Source organism: Carcharhinus amblyrhynchos, chromosome 7 (genome assembly GCF_965287045.1).
Source record: "Carcharhinus amblyrhynchos chromosome 7, sCarAmb.v2.hapA, whole genome shotgun sequence".
Taxonomy (NCBI): Eukaryota; Metazoa; Chordata; class Chondrichthyes; order Carcharhiniformes; family Carcharhinidae; genus Carcharhinus; species Carcharhinus amblyrhynchos.
Genome location: NC_137330.1, coordinates 60,326,059 through 60,343,894, shown reverse-complemented (window position 1 = coordinate 60,343,894; position 17,836 = coordinate 60,326,059). Strand labels below are relative to the sequence as shown.

The 17,836-nt window shown below is 42.1% G+C and overlaps 1 protein-coding gene across 1 annotated transcript in view; it reads right to left on the bottom strand.

Moving 5' to 3' along the window:
• LOC145345591 (uncharacterized) overlaps positions 1-7,515 on the bottom strand; it is a 120,386-nt gene extending 112,871 nt beyond the window's left edge. Inside the window, exon 1 of the mRNA XM_080193426.1 lies at positions 7,404-7,515. The gene's annotated coding sequence lies outside the window, so the exon portion shown is untranslated. The remainder of the gene's footprint in view (positions 1-7,403) is intronic.
• Between the last annotated feature and the right edge of the window lie 10,321 nt (positions 7,516-17,836).

Here is a 17,836-nt window from a genome sequence, read left to right as displayed (position 1 = left end):
CAAGAATGCTATCAAGAAGCTCTCAACTAATTTGGAGTCATACCTAGCGAAAAGGAAGGTGATTATGGTGTTTGAAGGTCAATCATCTCAGTTTCAGAACATCACTGCAGGTATTCATCAGAATAGTGTCCTAGGCCCAAACATCTTCAGCTGCTTCATCAATGACCTCCCTTCCATCATAAAGTCAAAAGTGGGGTTGTTCGCTGATGACTGCGTGATGTTCAGCACCATTCACAACTTCTCACATATTGAAGCAGAACATATCCAAATGAAGCAAGACCTGGACAATATCCAGGCTTGGACTGCCAAGTGGCAATTAACATTCGTGCCACACAAGTGCCAGGAAATGACCATCTCCTGCAAGAGAGAATCTAAACATTGCCTCTTGATATTTAATGCCATTATTTTTGACCAATATATCCTGCAGGCTACCACTGACCATAAACCCAACTGGACTAGTCATATCAATACTGTGGCAACAAGAACAGGTCAGCGACTCGGAATCATGTGGCAATTAGTTCATCTCCTGACTCCCCAAAACCTGATGACCGTTTACAAGGTACAAGCCCAGGGTGTGATGGAATACTCCCCACTCACCTGGATGAATGCAGGTCCAACACTGAAGAAGGTCAAAACCAACCACGACAAAGCAGATTTTCACATTCACTCCCTTCAGTACTGACCAGTGCCAGCCATGTACACCGTCCACAAGTCACACTGCAACAATTCATCAAAGCTCCTTCAACAGCACCTTTCAATTCATGACCACTACCATCCTGAAGAACAGAGCAGCAGACACCTGGGAATACCATCAGCTGGAGGTTCCCCCCCTCACCCTCTGCCTTCCGTCCTCCAATTCACTCACCATCCTGACTTGAAAATATATCAACACTCCTTCACTGTCACTGGGTCAATACACTTCATCTCCCTTTCTAGCAGCACTGAGTGTACCTATTCTACATGGAGTGAAGCAGGTTGAATAGTAGCTTATCATCATCATTTCAAGGGCAATTAGCCAGCAATGACCAAATTCCATGAATGAATAAAACATTAAAAAGGAGGGATACACAAACATTTTTCATAGGATGGAATTTTCCATCCCTTTCCCCAGTGGGAACTTTCAACCCCACCAAAATTGATCCCTGCCATGGAATCCCCAGCGTTGGGGTAGGTACAGCATTGCAAATTGTCATTAACTTCAGCAGGACTGCAAAATCCCTCCAGCAGCCAGTGGCGAGCTACCTTCGAGCCATGGGATATCCCACCTCGGGGGTAAGGGAGGCTGGCTGGAAAATTCTGGCCACAGTTTCTTCAAATCACAGCTGTCGCATTTCATTTTTCTTCTGAGATTGACTGAGCCTTTTTATGCAAAAATTATGAAGCGTGCAACATACTACACATTTTAGAAACCCCTAACTATGGTGCCCATGGTATAATCTATTATTACCCTTGTTGCGAGATGCCTATGGTGATCATAACAATATAATGGGTCAGGACATAAAAAAGCAGCCCTTGCCTGGCAAGTTACACTACCACTCATCAGCCACAGCACCCACTTGAAACCCCGGCTGATGTCTTTTTGATTCATTAAAGGGACATGAGCATCATTGGTTAGACCAGCATTTATTGCCCATTCCTAGTTGTCCTTGAGAAGGTGATGGTGAGCCACCTTCTTGAACGGCTGCAGTCTATGTGGCATAAATATACCAATTGTGTTGTTAGGGGTTGAGTTACAGAATTTTGACCCAATGATGACTTTCTAATGTGTGTATGGTGCTTAGGATCTTGAAACAAGAAAATTCAAACCACACGGAAGCCATCAATTATTGCCCTAAATTGCAGCTCACTTTCAATCCATATTGTAATGTTTATCTTTCCTGCCCCTTCTTATGCCAGTTTTTCTTAGCTGTTTCTTAATTCTTTTATAATGCAGTGCTCAGGTACATTAATAATTAAAACTTGTTCAACCTAGAGAGAGGAAATAACATTTAAAGTGAGCTTAGGCTTTGTTTGTTTTCTGAACATTTACCTAATTATAAATTTTTGTCTTTGTGTATGCATACTTTCATTTCTTGTTTTCAAACTTAAATGTTCCACTGCTACCCTGCAACGATTTCCTCATTAAATTCAGACCTTCTGTGGTTTATTTAAGTTTTACAGCAGCTTTAATGCAATGAAATGTTCCAAAGCATTTCAAAGGAGCAATCTAAAGTATTAAACATACACAAAGTGCCACGTAAGGAGATAATGGGTGGGATTATCCTGAAATCATCCTGAAATTGTGATATCGCACCTGAGATCAACAGACCTTCCCATTGCCTGCCTCTCGTCCACTCAGAATCCTGTGCTGGGCGGGGCTGTAAAATTCCAGCCATTAGGTCCAATGACCAAAAGTATGTTTGAAGAGGCAGATTTAAGGAGTGTCTTAAAGGAGGAAATTGAGGTGGAGAGGCCAAAATAAGTAAGGAGGATATTCCAGGATTTAGGGGCAAGGCTACTGAAGGTACAGCCACCAATGCTGGAGTGACTAAAACCTGAGATGCTTGAGCAGGCAGAATTAGAGGAGCAGAGAAATCTCCACAAGTTGTGGGTCTGTCAGAAATAGGGGAGAGTCACAGCATGGAGTTATTTGAAAATAAGGAAAAATATTTTCAAATCAAAGTGCTGCTTGACCATGAGCTAATGTGGGCCAGCAAACCCAGAGGTGATTGATGATTGGGTTTTGATACGAGTTAGGACATAGGCTGCAATATTTTGAATGACCTCAATACTGAGGACAGAACATGGGAGATCAGCCAGATGTGCAATGGAACAGTAAGAAGTCTTACAACACCAGGTTAAAATCCAATAAGTTATCTGATAGCACAAGCTTTCGGAGCGTTGCCCCTTCACCATGTGATGAAGGAGCACTCACCTGATGAAGGAGCAGCACTCCGAAAACTTGTGCTACCAAATAACCTTTTGGACTTTAACCTGGTGTTGTCAGACTTCTTACTGTGCTCACCCCAGTCCAACACTGGCATCACGTGCAGCAGGTGATCAAAAAGGCGAATGGAATGCTGGCCTTTATAGCAAGGGGGATAGAATATAAAAGTAGGGAGGTCTTGCTGCAGCTGTGCAGGGTACTATTGAGGCCACAGCTGGAGTACTGTGTGCAGTTTTGGTCGCCGCACTTGTGGAAGGATATATTGGCCTTGGAGGGAGTGCAGAGAAGGTTCACTAGGCTGATACCAGAGATGAGGGGGTTAGCCTATGAGGAGAGACTAAATAGACTGGGTCTGTACTCATTGGAGTTTAGAAGGCTGAGGGGGGATCTTATAAGATAATGAAGATAATGAATAAGATAATGAAGGGGATAGATAGGATGGACGTGGAGAGATTCTTCCCACTTAAAAAGGATAGCAGGACTCGAGGGCACAGCCTCAAGATAAGCCGGGGGGGGGGGGGGGGGGGGGGGGGGGGGATGCAGTTTAGATCGGAGTTGAGGAGGAACTTCTTCACTCAAAGGATGGTGAATCTCTGGAAGTGGTGGAGGCTACCTCGCTGAATATATTTAAGTCACGGGTAGGTTTCTGATAGACAGGGGAATTAAGGGTTATGGGGAGAAAGTGGGAAAGTGGAACTGATCCACTTCAGATCAGCCATGATCTTATTGAATGGCAGGGCAGGCTCGAAGGGCTAGATGGCCGACTCCTGCTCCTATTTCTTATGTTCTTATGTTCTTATTTTCACATCATGCACTGGAATAATCAAGTATTGAGGCAACAAATTACAAATGATTGTTTTAGCAGTAGGTGAGCTGAGGAAGGGGCAAAGTCAGACAATGTTACCGAGGTACACATTGCAATGGCATGAATATGTGGTCAGATGTTTATCTTGGGGTCACTTGCGACACCAAGGTTGTGAGCAGGATGAATCAGTCTCAGATAGTTTCAGGGTTCTCATGAAAGTATATTACAGCTTCCCCAGCCACCTGCAGGCATCTTGAACTTTTGTGTGTTTTTTACAGAAACACAAGTAAAAGACACTAACTAAAAGATGGCTGATCCTGTGAAAGGACATGTTTCTGGTAAACCCTCTGTGAATTATATTGTCAGACCTTTCTGAGAGGGCATGGAATTTCACACCCAAATAAGATATCAAGGTCCACTTCAAACAGAGAGACACATGGAAGAGAAATTTGGAAAATGCAAAAAGCTGACCTAATCTAGGTTTATGAGGACAATGGAGACAGTTTCACACATCTCAGCTGGAATTCTCCGACCCACTCTTTAGGCGCCCCGATCTGACTGCAGCCAGGCTTTGCCGGCCTATTGTGGCTCTGCCTCCCTGCATGATGGCTGGAGTTCCCTGGTCCCACTGCAGTGAAAGGAGATTTGGCTGCATACCAAAGTCTTCATTCTCCTTGGCAGCTGTGTCAGGGCATATGAGACTGGAGAATCTGTGTCAGACATCCAGAATCACCCAACCTCTGCTGACGTCTCTCTCTGAAGATGTAGAAAGTTCCGAAACAAATGCAAGATATGACTATTTCCCATCTGGGGATACACAGCGCTGAAAAGCTGGCTGGAGAATAGTGAGTGACAGACGCAGAACAAAAAAAGCAGGTAGGATCGCTCTCTCCTTTGCTGGGGGCTATCTGTCGAGCAGAAGGAAAAAGAACACCCTCTCTACAGTTAACCCTGCAGAGAGAACCAAGCATCTCTCCCTTTGGAGACAAGTTAATGAGGCTCTTCAATAGATTGGAAAACCAACACGAGTGGCTTGAAAGTCCACTGGAATCTTCTAACTTAACAGCCCACAGAGAAGCAAGGGATTGATTACTATATTCTTTTCAAATTTTATTTTTGGTATTTTAACTTCTCATTTCTGACTTTGAATGTGAGTGTGTGTGACCTCTGTTATTGTTCCTTGTGTTTTAGTAACTGATAAACTTACACTTTGGCCGAAGAAATCCTGATTAAACTGGCAGCTTATAAAAATACATTTGGACTGGAAAAATGTATCCACAGGGAAAGAACTTAAGACAAACTTTTGTTGTGACTAACAGAGGAGGCTGGGAAAAAAGCAGAACAAGCTTCTTGCTCCCTGTCCAGGAGTGTAACGAAACTGGGGATCTCCTCATAGTTGTAAGATGATGTGCAGTCACCAACGTTGGACTGGGGTAGGCACAGGAAGTAGTCTCACAACACCAGGTTAAAATCCAACAGGTTTAGTTGATAACATGAGCTTCCGGAGCAGTGCTCCTTCATCAGCTGCTCCTGATGAAGGAGCAGCAGTCTGAAAGCTCGTGCTACCAAATAAATCTGTTGGACTTTAACCTGGTGTTGTGAGACCACATCCTGCAGTTGTAAGAGGGTAAGGGATGGAGTTGGCAGCCAGGCAAGGGGGTTTGGAACAGGAGCTGAAAACAATGCTTTCATTCTTACAAAAGTTAATTGGAGGACTGAATGCTGAATAAACATTTTCTTCGCTCAGCCTTACCCTTTACATCAACATTGCTTCCCATAACTCAACACACCCATCGGGTATGAAGGGAGAGAGTGATCCTTCCTGCTTTTTTTGTTCCATGTCTGTCACTTACTAGTTTCCAGCCAGCTTTTCAATACTGTGTATTCCCGGGTGAGAAATAGTCATATCTTGCATTTGTTTCTGAACTTCTACATCTGATCTTGAGCCCAGATGCTCCATGCAGGGTCACCAGTGGGGGTACAAAATCTGGAAAAAATGGAAATGGCAAATCTCGCAAGCAGGATCGCTATTCCTGATTTTCCCCAGCCTGCAACCATAATGGGTGTGAACCAGATTTACATAAGTTTACATCCAATTATCAAGCCCCCTCATCACATTATCCCCCTTCACAGTACACTTATACCTCGCCGACATAATATCACCTTGGTGAAGTTCTTGGCAGGATTTTAAAAATGTATCTCTGCTGAGGGGATCCATCCAGGGGCACAGAAGTAAGTATAAGCCCCAGGGGAGGGGGCATGACCAGTTGGCTCTGCTGCCAACATGGCAGTGCCAACCTGAAAGTGCCCAGAGTGGTGTCAGGGGGTGAGTGGGTCTTAATGGGATCCCCATAGGCGTTTAATTTATTTGTGATAGGGGTGGTGAGTGACCACGGAGTGAGAATGGCGACGATCGCAGGGTGGGGTGGAGTGGGTAGGGGTTGGGGAGAGAATGGGGATGCCAACGATGCTGGTGCTGATGGTATAAATTATAGAAATTGTACCATTGATAATAACAGTCCCTTGCTTTGTCAGATTTAAAAGACAAAACATGAATGTTAGAAAAATGTAGCAAGCTTTTCCACATTCGATAGGGTGAAGACAGTTAATGATTTAGATAAACATATTTTGTGATGATTTTGATGATGGATTGCACCTAAAATATTCAGTCATTTCTCCTCTTCAGATGCCTACTGACCTGTTGTGCTGTTCAGCATTTAGTGAGTCTGCAAATTCTACCTTTAATGTTTTCCTCCTGTATCCTAATCTAAAAGTGTAAAGCAGCATTTGTTTTATGTATCAATTTTGTCCTTAAAACACAATTTCTGCCAACAACATGCTGTTATATAAAGTCTTTCACAGGAATGCAACCAGTAAAACATATGAGATGAGAATCTGTGGTGGACTTTTAAGAATATCAGGATGGTCCTGCTGCTGCGTCTCTCTGGGCACAGCTTTAGGAATGTCTCCTCTGTGTAAAGTGCAGCTACTAAGACTGTAGTTATACTTTAGGCTGTGTAAGACTATAATTCAGACTATGTCCACCTCCAAATGTTCACGTTTCTACAGATGTAGAAGTTCTATTCTTTCAAAGGTGATACTTTTTAACTATTGGCTTAGAGCAAGGGATGACGTCCACTTCTTTGTAACACTAAAGAGTCAGGGCAATAAGCTTTTTAATAGCACACAATAAATTAACAACTTATTTTAGCAGTTTTAAGACCACTCTTAATGCCTGACTGGGGTTATTCACCAAACAGTATTACAGCCCAACAGTTTGTCTTAGCACATTCGAGATTCACATCAGCACCATCAGTACCAGTCCAAAGTTAAGCTGCTACTTTTAGATTCATAGACACTTGAACTTGCTTTATAGCGACGGGGATGTCTCAATAAAATGGTAATCACAATAGTGACAGAACGCTAAAGGAGATATACTTCCTTCAAACCCCTCTATTATTTTCCTGACACAATGAGCCTGAGTATTTTGAAGGAGACAGTTTACCTTTGTGCTACAGGAATGGTTAACAGTAGAACACAAAGCTACGACCTCAGTAAGCATTACACACTAAGAGACGCGTATCACAATGTTAAAGAGGAAATATCTCAGCAATAATTAATATTTCTTTTGAAAGCAAAGTTCTCGTTTTGAAAAGGGAAACCGTTTCCTACCTTTTTCTCCGAGAAAATGACTGACTCTGGAAAATGACAGACATCAGCTCTTGCTCGCTGTGAAGATCATTAGGAAGTTTTGAGCTCAGGTTAATATGGTAAAACACTTCCTCCTCGGTTTGCATCGCCCACAGTAATTTCAGGCACCGCCTACACTGCTGGAGAAACAGACCAGTTCCTTGAATTGGATACCGAGATGGGAGGGCAGGGTGTACAGGTGTATCCAGAAGCTACGTGCAAAACTTAGCCACCACTTCAGGCTCGAGGCTTCGGAGTACGAATCGAAGAGAAGGCACTAAAGGTCGTCAAATTCCCATTCTTTCATACAGACTTATGTTTGACAAAGATGCTGTTTTATATCGCAAAGACAGCAAAAAAATGTTTTATAGTGAGGCAGTTCAATATAAAGAGTTTTTTTTTTCCATTTAGTGTACTCCTTTGCAGCCTCCACTCCTGCAGCAGGGCAAGAGCACTCTCTCAAAATTAAAAAATTAGAAAGCAAAAGTAAAAAACACCGATTTCTCCTCCGCACTAATGCACTAAGGAATCCTTTTCAGAACTTCCCGCGCAAGTATTTACATGGCAGATGTCCAGAGCTTCTCCCAGACAATTGCACAGCACCGTGAATCAAAAGAAAAAGTGATTTAAATTGTTAACTTCAGATGATTTCACTCGTGTTACGCTAATAATTACTTAGAAATTGTTAGAAGAAAAAACATCTCTTAATTTCTGCATAACTATTTGTTTTTCATTAGTATGTTGCTGGATTTACCGTTGAGGCTCCCAAATCTGGAGAAAGTGCAGCAGATGGAAGACAGCAAAAACCTCTTTAGGGTACAGTCTTTAGTTGATGCAGTCCTCACCTCTTTAGGGTGGAAGGAGAAAGCTAATTAGGGTCTTGCAGCATATAAATGTTCAGAAATAAAACACTATATCTGAACCTTACGATGGAAGGGTGTATGGAGTGGCTGCATTCTCACAGGAGGACAGTCACTTACATGTGACACCTGTTAAAATGTGAATTGGAACCCAACACTAGGTTATGCACTGACAGTGAAGAACACACTAATGTTTATACCACTGGTTCCTTCCAAACACATCTGGAAACATCAGCAGACCCTATGGTGGTCACAGTCACCCAACAGATTGTTGATGTCTCCCATGGAAGCTGACCAGAAGGGGGAAGAGAGAAATGGAATTTGCAAAAATGGTTGGATTTGGAGAAGTACAAGGCATTATAGACTGCATCCACACAGCCCTGTGTATTTCCCATCAGAAACCAGCATTGTTTTTCAACAGGAGAGGTGTCCATACACTCAATGCTCACTTGGTGATCAGTGGCAGAGTCAGCCAGGCCAGAGTCTGGTTTTCAAACAGTCTTGATTACATATGAGTATAAAAAATTAGCAAGAGTAGGCCATTTGACCCCTCGAGTCTGCTCCACCATTCCATGAGATCATGGCTTACCTGATTGCACCCTCAGCCCTACATTCCCCTAATCCCCAGAACATTATTAACATGCTACTTCTCAAGATTTATTCATTTCCACCCAGACTTCAGGTAGCCTCCTGAGGGACAAAAGGAAACCACTCTACAGCTGGCTCAATAACCCTGGCTATTTTCATTCATATTATTTCCTTACAAATGCATGGTTCAGATTGGTGTTCAATTCAATCAAATGCTGGGAAATTTATGTGGATATCAGATTTCGAATTTATTTTGCAATCAATTTTGAGGACATCTTCAAGGAATATTATGAACTCAAAATGATAATTCTAACATTTGGAAAGGTACTAGAACTAATGTACAGATAGAAATCTTTATTGATGACTGTACAGCTTACTGAAGTTAACCAAATAGTTTTCTGCTTTCCATATTAATTTTGGAAGCAACCAGGTCACCAGTTCCATCATTTTTCTGTCTAAGTGGCAACAATGAGCAACCAAGCAGCAATTCAGGAAAATTGGGATTGTCATTGATTTTAATGGGTAGCAGAGATTTAATAAGAGCTGAAATACCATTTAGCAAGGATAAGACTTGAGCAGTGCCAATAGAATCTAAAATGTTGGCATTGTGTAAGTAATGGCAAAAGCCATTACTTACACAATGTAAGTCACCAGGTAATTCACTAATGAAGTGTTTATTACTGTTCCCTTTGGTCCATTCATTGACGTAGCATCACATCGGTTGCGGGGGGGATTGCTGCTGCTGCTGCTGGAATTCCTAATGTGGGGGTCAAGGAAACTCACTCATGGCATTTAAATGTATGGTAATGGGGTTCATGACCTTTCATGACTTTTAAATCATTTCGATGGAATAGCTAAAATCAGCCTGAATTTAAGATGACAACTATGTTTAACTAAACCGAGCATTACTTTATTTGATCTGTACGAGAGAGAAAATCATTATTCTCTGATATTAAGATAGGAAGTGGTCTTAACTGTTGATTTTAAACAACTTTAGTGTTGGGCTTGGAGTAAGATACGTTGACAAGAAAATGTGACTTTATTAACTGAGTCTCTACATCTGGAAGGAAATGTACATTGTTTGTGATGGAATGTAAATGTCTGCAGTCTATGACCCATAAAGCAGGGGCTTGGAAAAGTATGGTGACGCAAGATGATTTGCATCCGATAGCCATGGTCGCTTTCTGAACTAATTCAATTTACTCATGTTCAGTGAACACAACTTCCTTGGAATGCTAATCAGCATTGAATTCCCACATCGTAACCACTTACCTGTACCAAATTTCAATCTGGATGTTTAAAATAGCTACACAGAAGTTAGAGGTTTTATTTCTCCTAACAATTTCTAAGTAACTATTACACTAATGGAATCATCTGAAGTTAGCAAGTTAAATCACTTTTTTTGGATGATTCACGGTGCAGTGCAATTGCCCAGGAGAAATTGTCATGTATGTGCTTGCATGAGAAGTTCTGAAAGGGATTCCCCAGTGCACAGGTGCAGAGGGAAAATAGGTGCTTTTTACTTTTCTTTTGCTTTCTGGCTTTTTAATTTTGAGAGAGTGATCTTTCTTTGCTGCAGGACTGGAGGTGACAAGGGAGAGAGCTGAATAGTAATTGGAGGGTAAGTTGTTTCTCTCCAATTTAAAGCTACATTATGGAAAGGCAAGAGTTCTAGCTTTTAAAAAAGTAAATAATTGAAATAATTTTCTAATTGGCATAAATTTAAGATAAGAGTCTTTGATCTAAAAGCGTGATTGGGGAGTTCAGTCCCATGTTTAGCAGGATTCCAAGATACTCCTTGTAGTCTGGACGACAACATGTGCAGGAAGTGCCATTGATCTAATCAGCTTGAGAGCCAGGTTTCATAGCCTGATCATTGGCTGGAGGCACAGCAGTTCATCCACAAGACTGTGAGCTCATGGATAGCTCAGTTTTAGACGCTAAAGGAAATACAGTCAGACGGGGAATGGGTGACCACCAGTCAGAAGAAGGAGGTCAGGCAGGTAATCAGGAAAGCTCCAGTGTGTATTTTACTCAAGGACCATTTTCCTGTGTTAGAAAAAGTGGAAGTGACAGTTCCTCTGGGGAGTGCAGCCAGGATGTGGATATGCCAGCGTTGGACTGGGGTAAACACAGTAAAAAGTCTGACAACACCAGGTTTTAGCCCAACCAATTTATTTGATAGTAAACTCACTAGCTTTCGAGGGGATTCCCTCTTCTTCAGGTGAAGAAGGTTGACATGGAGGTTTGAATAATTAGAAGGTGGGAAGGGGAGGGATGTTTGGCGTGGGTGTGAGAAGTGAGGATTAGCGGTCTGTTTTATGTAGATTTTTTAAACTTTTTTTAAACCATCTCAACCTGAAGAAGAGGGAATCCCCTCGAAAGCTAGTGCAGCCAGAGCAAAGTTCACACCACTGTGAGTGACTCAACTGCAAAGGGGAGAAGAGTAAGAGTGAAGATCAATAGTTGTCAGAGACTCAATAGTGAAGGGTGCAGATAGGCATTCCTGCAACTGCAGACATGACTCCAGCATGGTGTATTGCCCTCCCAGTGCCAGGGTTAAGAATGTCCCTGATCAGCTACACGATATTCTGAAGGGGGAGGTGAACAGTCAGAGGTCATAGTTCACAGTGATAGCAATGACAAAGGCAGAAAGAGGGATGAGGTCCTGCAACACTATTTATGGAGCTAGGTAGCAGATTGAAAAGTAGGACCGCAAAGGTTATAACCTTTGGAAGGAACAAAATGTAAGGTTTCCAAATTTTTCAGTGATACAAAGACTGGTGGAAGGGCATGTGATGATGCCCTTCCATTGTGATTCTGCAATGGGATAGAAATAGATTGGGTGAGTGGGTGAAAACCTGGCAAATAGAGTTTAATGTGGGGAAGCGTGAGGAGGAATCAAAAGGTAGATTATTATCTAAATGGGGAGAGACAGAGATGTTCCATTGCTTGAATCACAATAAACTAGCAGGCAGGTGAACAAGTAGCTAAGGAGACAAATGGCATTTCAACATTATTGCAAAACTAGAGTTTAAAATAGGGAGGTTTTGTTACAATTGAACAGGATGTTGATGAGGCCTCAACTAGAATACTGTGTACTGTTTAGTTCCCTTTACTTTCGAAAGGATATAGTAACATTGGAGGCAGTCCAAAGAAGATTCACCAGACTAATTCCTGGAATGAGATGTTTGTCCTGTCAAGGGAGATGAAATAGTCTGGGTCTGTATTCCTCAGAGTTTAGACGAATGAGAGGTAACCTTATTCAAACATGTAAGATCCTGAGGGGATTTGGCAGGGTAGATGATGACATATTTTCACTCGTGGGAGAGTCTCGAACAAGGTAACAATAGCTACAAGATAAAGAGCCAGTCATTTAAAACTGAGGAGTGTAGAAATTTCTTCTCATTGAGGGTGGTGAATCTCTGGAATTCATCGGAATCCAGAGATTCCAATTCCAGAATCATTGGAAGTATTTAAAGTGGAAGTGGATAAATATTTGATAGATCAAGGAATAGAGGGCTATGGGGAAATGGCACAGAAAAGCAGTTGAGAGCGACCTAGATCAGCCATGATCGTATTGAATGATAAGGCAGGCCTGAAGTGCCTGGTGGCCTAGTCCTGCTTCTATTTCTTTAATTTGATTTATTATTATCACATGTAATAGTTTACAGTGAAAAGTATTGTTTCTTGCACGCTATAGAGACAAAACACATCGTCCATAGAGAAGGAAATGAGAGAGTGCAGAATGTAGTGTTACAGTCGTTGCTAGGGTGTAGAGAGAGATCAACTTAATGCAAGATAAGTGCAGTTGATCTAGAGTTCATTAAGGTAAGATTAATTAGTTGATTTTAAGTAAGGCTTTTGATATGATTCCAGACAGGAGACTGTTCAAGGAAGGCCCTTGGGATCCAAGGCAATTTGGGAAATTGGATTCAAAATTGGCTTAGTGACAGGAGTAAGGGGGTGATGGTCAAAGGTTGTTTTTGTGACTATTTGTGTCCAGTGGTGAAGCTCAGGGGTTGACGCTGGATCATTTGCTGCTTGTAGTGTGCATTAATGATCTGGATGTAAATGTGGGGAGTATGATCAGTAAGTTCACAGTAAGAATGGCATAACGGATACTTGCCTTTACTAGCCAAGGTGTAGAATATAAAAGCAGGGAGGTTATGATGGAGCTGTAAAAAAAAAACTCATTAAGCCACAGTTAGAGTACTGTGTGCAGTTTTGTTCACCAAACTGTAGGAAGGATGTGATTGCACTAGAAAGGGTGCAGGGAAAGCTCACCAGGATGTTGCCTGGGCTGGGACTTTCCAGTTGAAGAGAGGTTGGATAGGTGGGGATTTTTTTAGAGAAGAGAAAGCTGAGAGGGGACCTCATCGAGTTACACAAAATTATGAGGGATATAGATAGGGTAGGTAAGAAATAAACTTTTGCCCTTAGTAGAGAGATCAAGAAGCAGGGGGCTTGGAGTCAAGATAAGAAGCAGAGAGTTAGAGGAAATGTGAGGAAACATGTTTTCACCAGCGGGTGATAGGAGCCTGGAACTCACTGCTCTATGATCACAGAGCTGATTCTCAGTCTATGCTGAGTTAACTGATTTCAACAGGATAACAGCTGGGATCTTACAGCTGATCTCAGAATTCTTGGATAAGACAGAGGGGAAAGGAAAGAAAGGAAGTTTGGGTTTCTTGGTAACCTGTGATTCTTGTTGGAAAGTTTGTGCTAAGTGGGTATCAGATGAGAACCTGGCTGTATGTTGTTGCACCCTTGTTGTTCAGCACAAGCACAGCAATTTGAACAAAGCGCGGAGTGGCCCAGAAGTTGAGATTTTCATTCCAGGGTGGCAGGATTCCCTTGGAATCAGGTCAAGTGACTCAGCTTTGGATGTGTCCTGGGCAGAAGATCTACCTCCAAGCACCAGTGCTGTATTGAAGTTTAAAAAATCTACATAAAACAGACCGCTGATCCTCACTTCTCACACCCACGCCAAACATCCCTTCCCTTCCCACCCTCTAATTATTCATACCTCCATGTCAACCTATGTCTCTATGCCCACTTCCCAGAGCCCCCCTGTGAGCTCCATGCTAAACTATGTTCCTCTTTCTGCCCAATAAACCTCATACCCTCCGTGTTGATTTATTATGCCCCTCTGCCAATTGCCATGGCTCTTTACGTCCCATGTCAATTTAGTGTTGACTTATGCCTATCCATAATCCCTGATAGACAATGCCGTTCTACCTATCATGCCAACTCACCCAGTATCCAAGGTAAAGAGACCTCTGGAGATTGCAGATATGAAATAAAATAGAGTTTTACGTGTCTCTTACAGACTTCACTACATTGGAAGTATCATTTTCATTTATAAAAACCCATTGACTCCACCTATAGTCCTTCCACTACATAATCCTTTATGATAACAGTTTATTCAAGTGCGTAATCCCTTATAAAGACAAGTGTTGGAATTCGTAGTCCAAGTTCAAAGAATTTATAGCCTGTCAATTAAAGTGTGAAATGGCACATATTTTGCAGTGACACTTAATGGTTGTGAAATCAGTCATGCAACAATAATCCAGTAGAAGGAAGTCAAGCCAATTATCCTCACTGATTTTAAAACACTGGCCATTTGTAATGCTTTCATTCTGTCCCAGCTGAGACTAACAGCATTAGTAAAAACTAGAAAACAAATGTGGGACTTTCCTTCTCGGCACATTATTCATCGTCTTAAATAGCCACCAGGAAACAATAAATGCAACCAACTACAATATAAAGAAAGACTTATATTTATATAACCATGACCTCAGGGCACCTAAATTCCCTCTTAGAAAGGATAGCAGGACTAGAGGACACAGCCTCAAGATAAGGGGGGGGGGTGCAGTTTAGATCAGAGTTGAGGAGGAACCTTCACTCAAAGGGAGGTGAATCTCTGGAATTCTCTGCCAATTGAAGTGGTGGAGGCTACCTTGCTAAATATATTTAAGGCATGGGTAGATAGGTTTCTGATAGACAGGGGAATTAAGAGTTATGGGGAGAAAGCAGGAAAGTGGAACTGATCCACTTCAGATCAGCCATGATCTTATTGAATGGTGGGGCAGGCTCAAAGGGCTAAATGGCCTACTCCTGCTCCTATTTCTTATGTTCTTATGTTCTTAAATTATTTCACAACCAGCTGAGTACTTTTGAAATGTAATACAAGAAATACAGGTCAAGAAAATCAATGGTCCTAGTACCCCACTATAAAACTCCTACCAACCGAGAAAGAAATGTTCATCACTACTCTCCTTTTCCTGTCATTCAGCCAACTTTGTATCCATACTGCCATTTCTTCTTTTAACTTCATAGGCTTTAACTTTGATGACAAACCTGTATTGTAGCACAAACACCCTTTGTATGTCATGTACACTATAGGGTGATTTTGAGCCTGCAATAGTGATCCACTGGATTGCTTTCGTGGGCATAAAACCCAAAGAGAATCGCCCCAGTGCCTGTAAAGGGTCGTCTGATACCTATGAAGGGAGGGTGACTGCCCTGATGTTGGTGTTGTAGGGGTGGGAGGAGGGGGACAGCCCCATTGCTTCTGCTGTTGTAGGGTGGTTAGCCCCTAATTCTTGCAATAGGATCCTAATGCTTACATTGCCGGGGAGGGTACTGGGGGCCTGGCTGCATCAGGCCTCGGTCCATCAGAGTGACGGTATAAGCCCAGCCCACTGCTTTTTTCACTCAGAGAAGCTCGAGTTCTGGAGTGAAAAATTGGGCTGTGCAGCAGGAGAGCTACATGGCGGTTTTCAGTCTAAGCCTAACACTTTGAAAACATATGGGAAAATTCCACCCTATGTGTACTGCATTACCCTCATCAATCCTTTCTGTTACCTCATCAAAAAGTGCACTCCAGTTAATTTAACATGAATTGCCCTTAACATAACAAATTGTGGGGAGCAGTGGTAGAGTCACTAGATCAGAAACCCAGGATAAGATCTGGGGACGAGGATTCAAATCCAACTATGGCAGCTGGTTCAATTTAAATTCAATTAATAATCAGGATTTGGAAAGCCAAGCTTCATAGGGGGTGTGGATTAATTGTTGTAAAATCCCATCTGGTTCACTGATGCCCTTTAGGGAGAGAAATTTGCCATACTCACCTGGTCTGACCTATGTGTGACTCCAGAACAGGTTTTTCTGGTCACACTTGCCCCAAAACCAGAAAACCCCACCTGAGGTGAACGGACTTTTCCATGGTCTGCTCCTCACCCATTATGATTCCCATCGCGGGTGGAACGGGAAAGTCAGCCTCCAGGTTTTCACAGAATCTCCATTATCACAGTATCTTCATTAAAACAGAAAATATCTCTCACATGCCTTCTGAAATGGTGGGAAGTTAGGGACAGACAATTAATGCTGGCAAAGTCAGCAATGCTCATGTCCCGCAAATGATTTTTAACAAACTAAATAATCCCTTTTGCCTAAGGCACTGCCAATTTTGTCACAAATTATAATTTGTAAAGGCTTTCCAAACACTGCATTTAAATTCACTGCCCTATAATTGCTGGGTTTTACAGTACACCTTTTTTAAGCACCTTTCATAACTACAGAGCATTCAAAAGCAATTAATGCTAATTAAAAGCTTTGAATTGTAGTCTCTGCTGTAACGTAAGAATGTGCATTGCAAGGTCACATTAACAGCAACAAGACAGATCTTCACCCTACCCTGGGGATTGCCACTTTACCTCTTGGGCAGAGCCGAGGGTCAGGCTGGCAATCCCAACCTGGCAATGCCCAGATGGCACCCCACTATCCCTACCCCCGACCTCCTGGGGGTGCCTCCGTGGCCCCTCTTCACTCCAGCAGGGTCAGGCTGTCAGCTCCCCAGTAGTGGGGAGCTATTGTAAACTCTGCTGGAATGAAACACTCCTGGCCTGGAGTGGGTGGGGGTGGGGGGGCAGATTTCCTCAGTTACTTCATTGCAATGTTAATGTAAGCTGACTTGTGACGCAAATAAAATAAAGTTAAACTTTATTACATTCCTGAGCATCAATTTTAGAGAGGTTTTCCAAGCCAAGAAAAGTGTATCAGGAATATTCATTGGAATAACACAAGGATTAAGTTAGTTTTGTTCTCTTTTATAAAAAAAAAACTTTTCTTTCCTCTCACAAGAATAAAGAAGATTAAGGCAGAATTCGGTCAAAGTTTACAACATTTTAAAAGGTTTCTAGAGGGTAAAGTGTGAAACATTGTTTCCTCTGGTGGATGGATTTGTAATATGGATATAAATTCAGAATTATCACTGGAAAACACAAGCATAAGTTAGAAAAGAGATGTTAAAACATGGAAGAGTTTACCACAGATTCTTTTGAGTTTAATCATGGATAAATAGGAATTTATCACTTTATTATCATCATTGAAATATCACCACCAGAATACAGTAATTATAGAAGTAATATATAAACATAAATTTACACACTCCATAATCATATAACTCTACATTTATGTTTAAGTTTATTTATTTATTAGTGTCACAGGTAGGCTTACATTAACACTGCAATGAAGTTACTAAGAAAATCCCTTAGTTGCTATTCTCCCGCACCTGTTTGGGTACACTGAGGGAGAATTTAGCACAGACTGTGGGAGGAAACCAGAACACCTGAAGGAAATCCACACACACGTGGGGAGAGTGTGCAGACACTACAGAGACAGTGACCCAAGCCATGATTCAAACCCGAGTCCATGCACTGTGAGAAGGCTGTACTAACCACTGTGTCACCGTGCCACACATTGCATGTATGGGTTGGCCCACCGTATGTGGACTGCAGTGTTTCAAGAAGGCAGCTCACCACCACCGTCTCAAGGACAAATTAGGAATGGGCAATCTGGCCAGCAAGCGATGCCCATGTCCCATAAGTGAATAAAAAAATGACTTTGAACATTAAATTGAAGTGCCAGTCATTATTTATTGCACTAAATGCAGTTTTT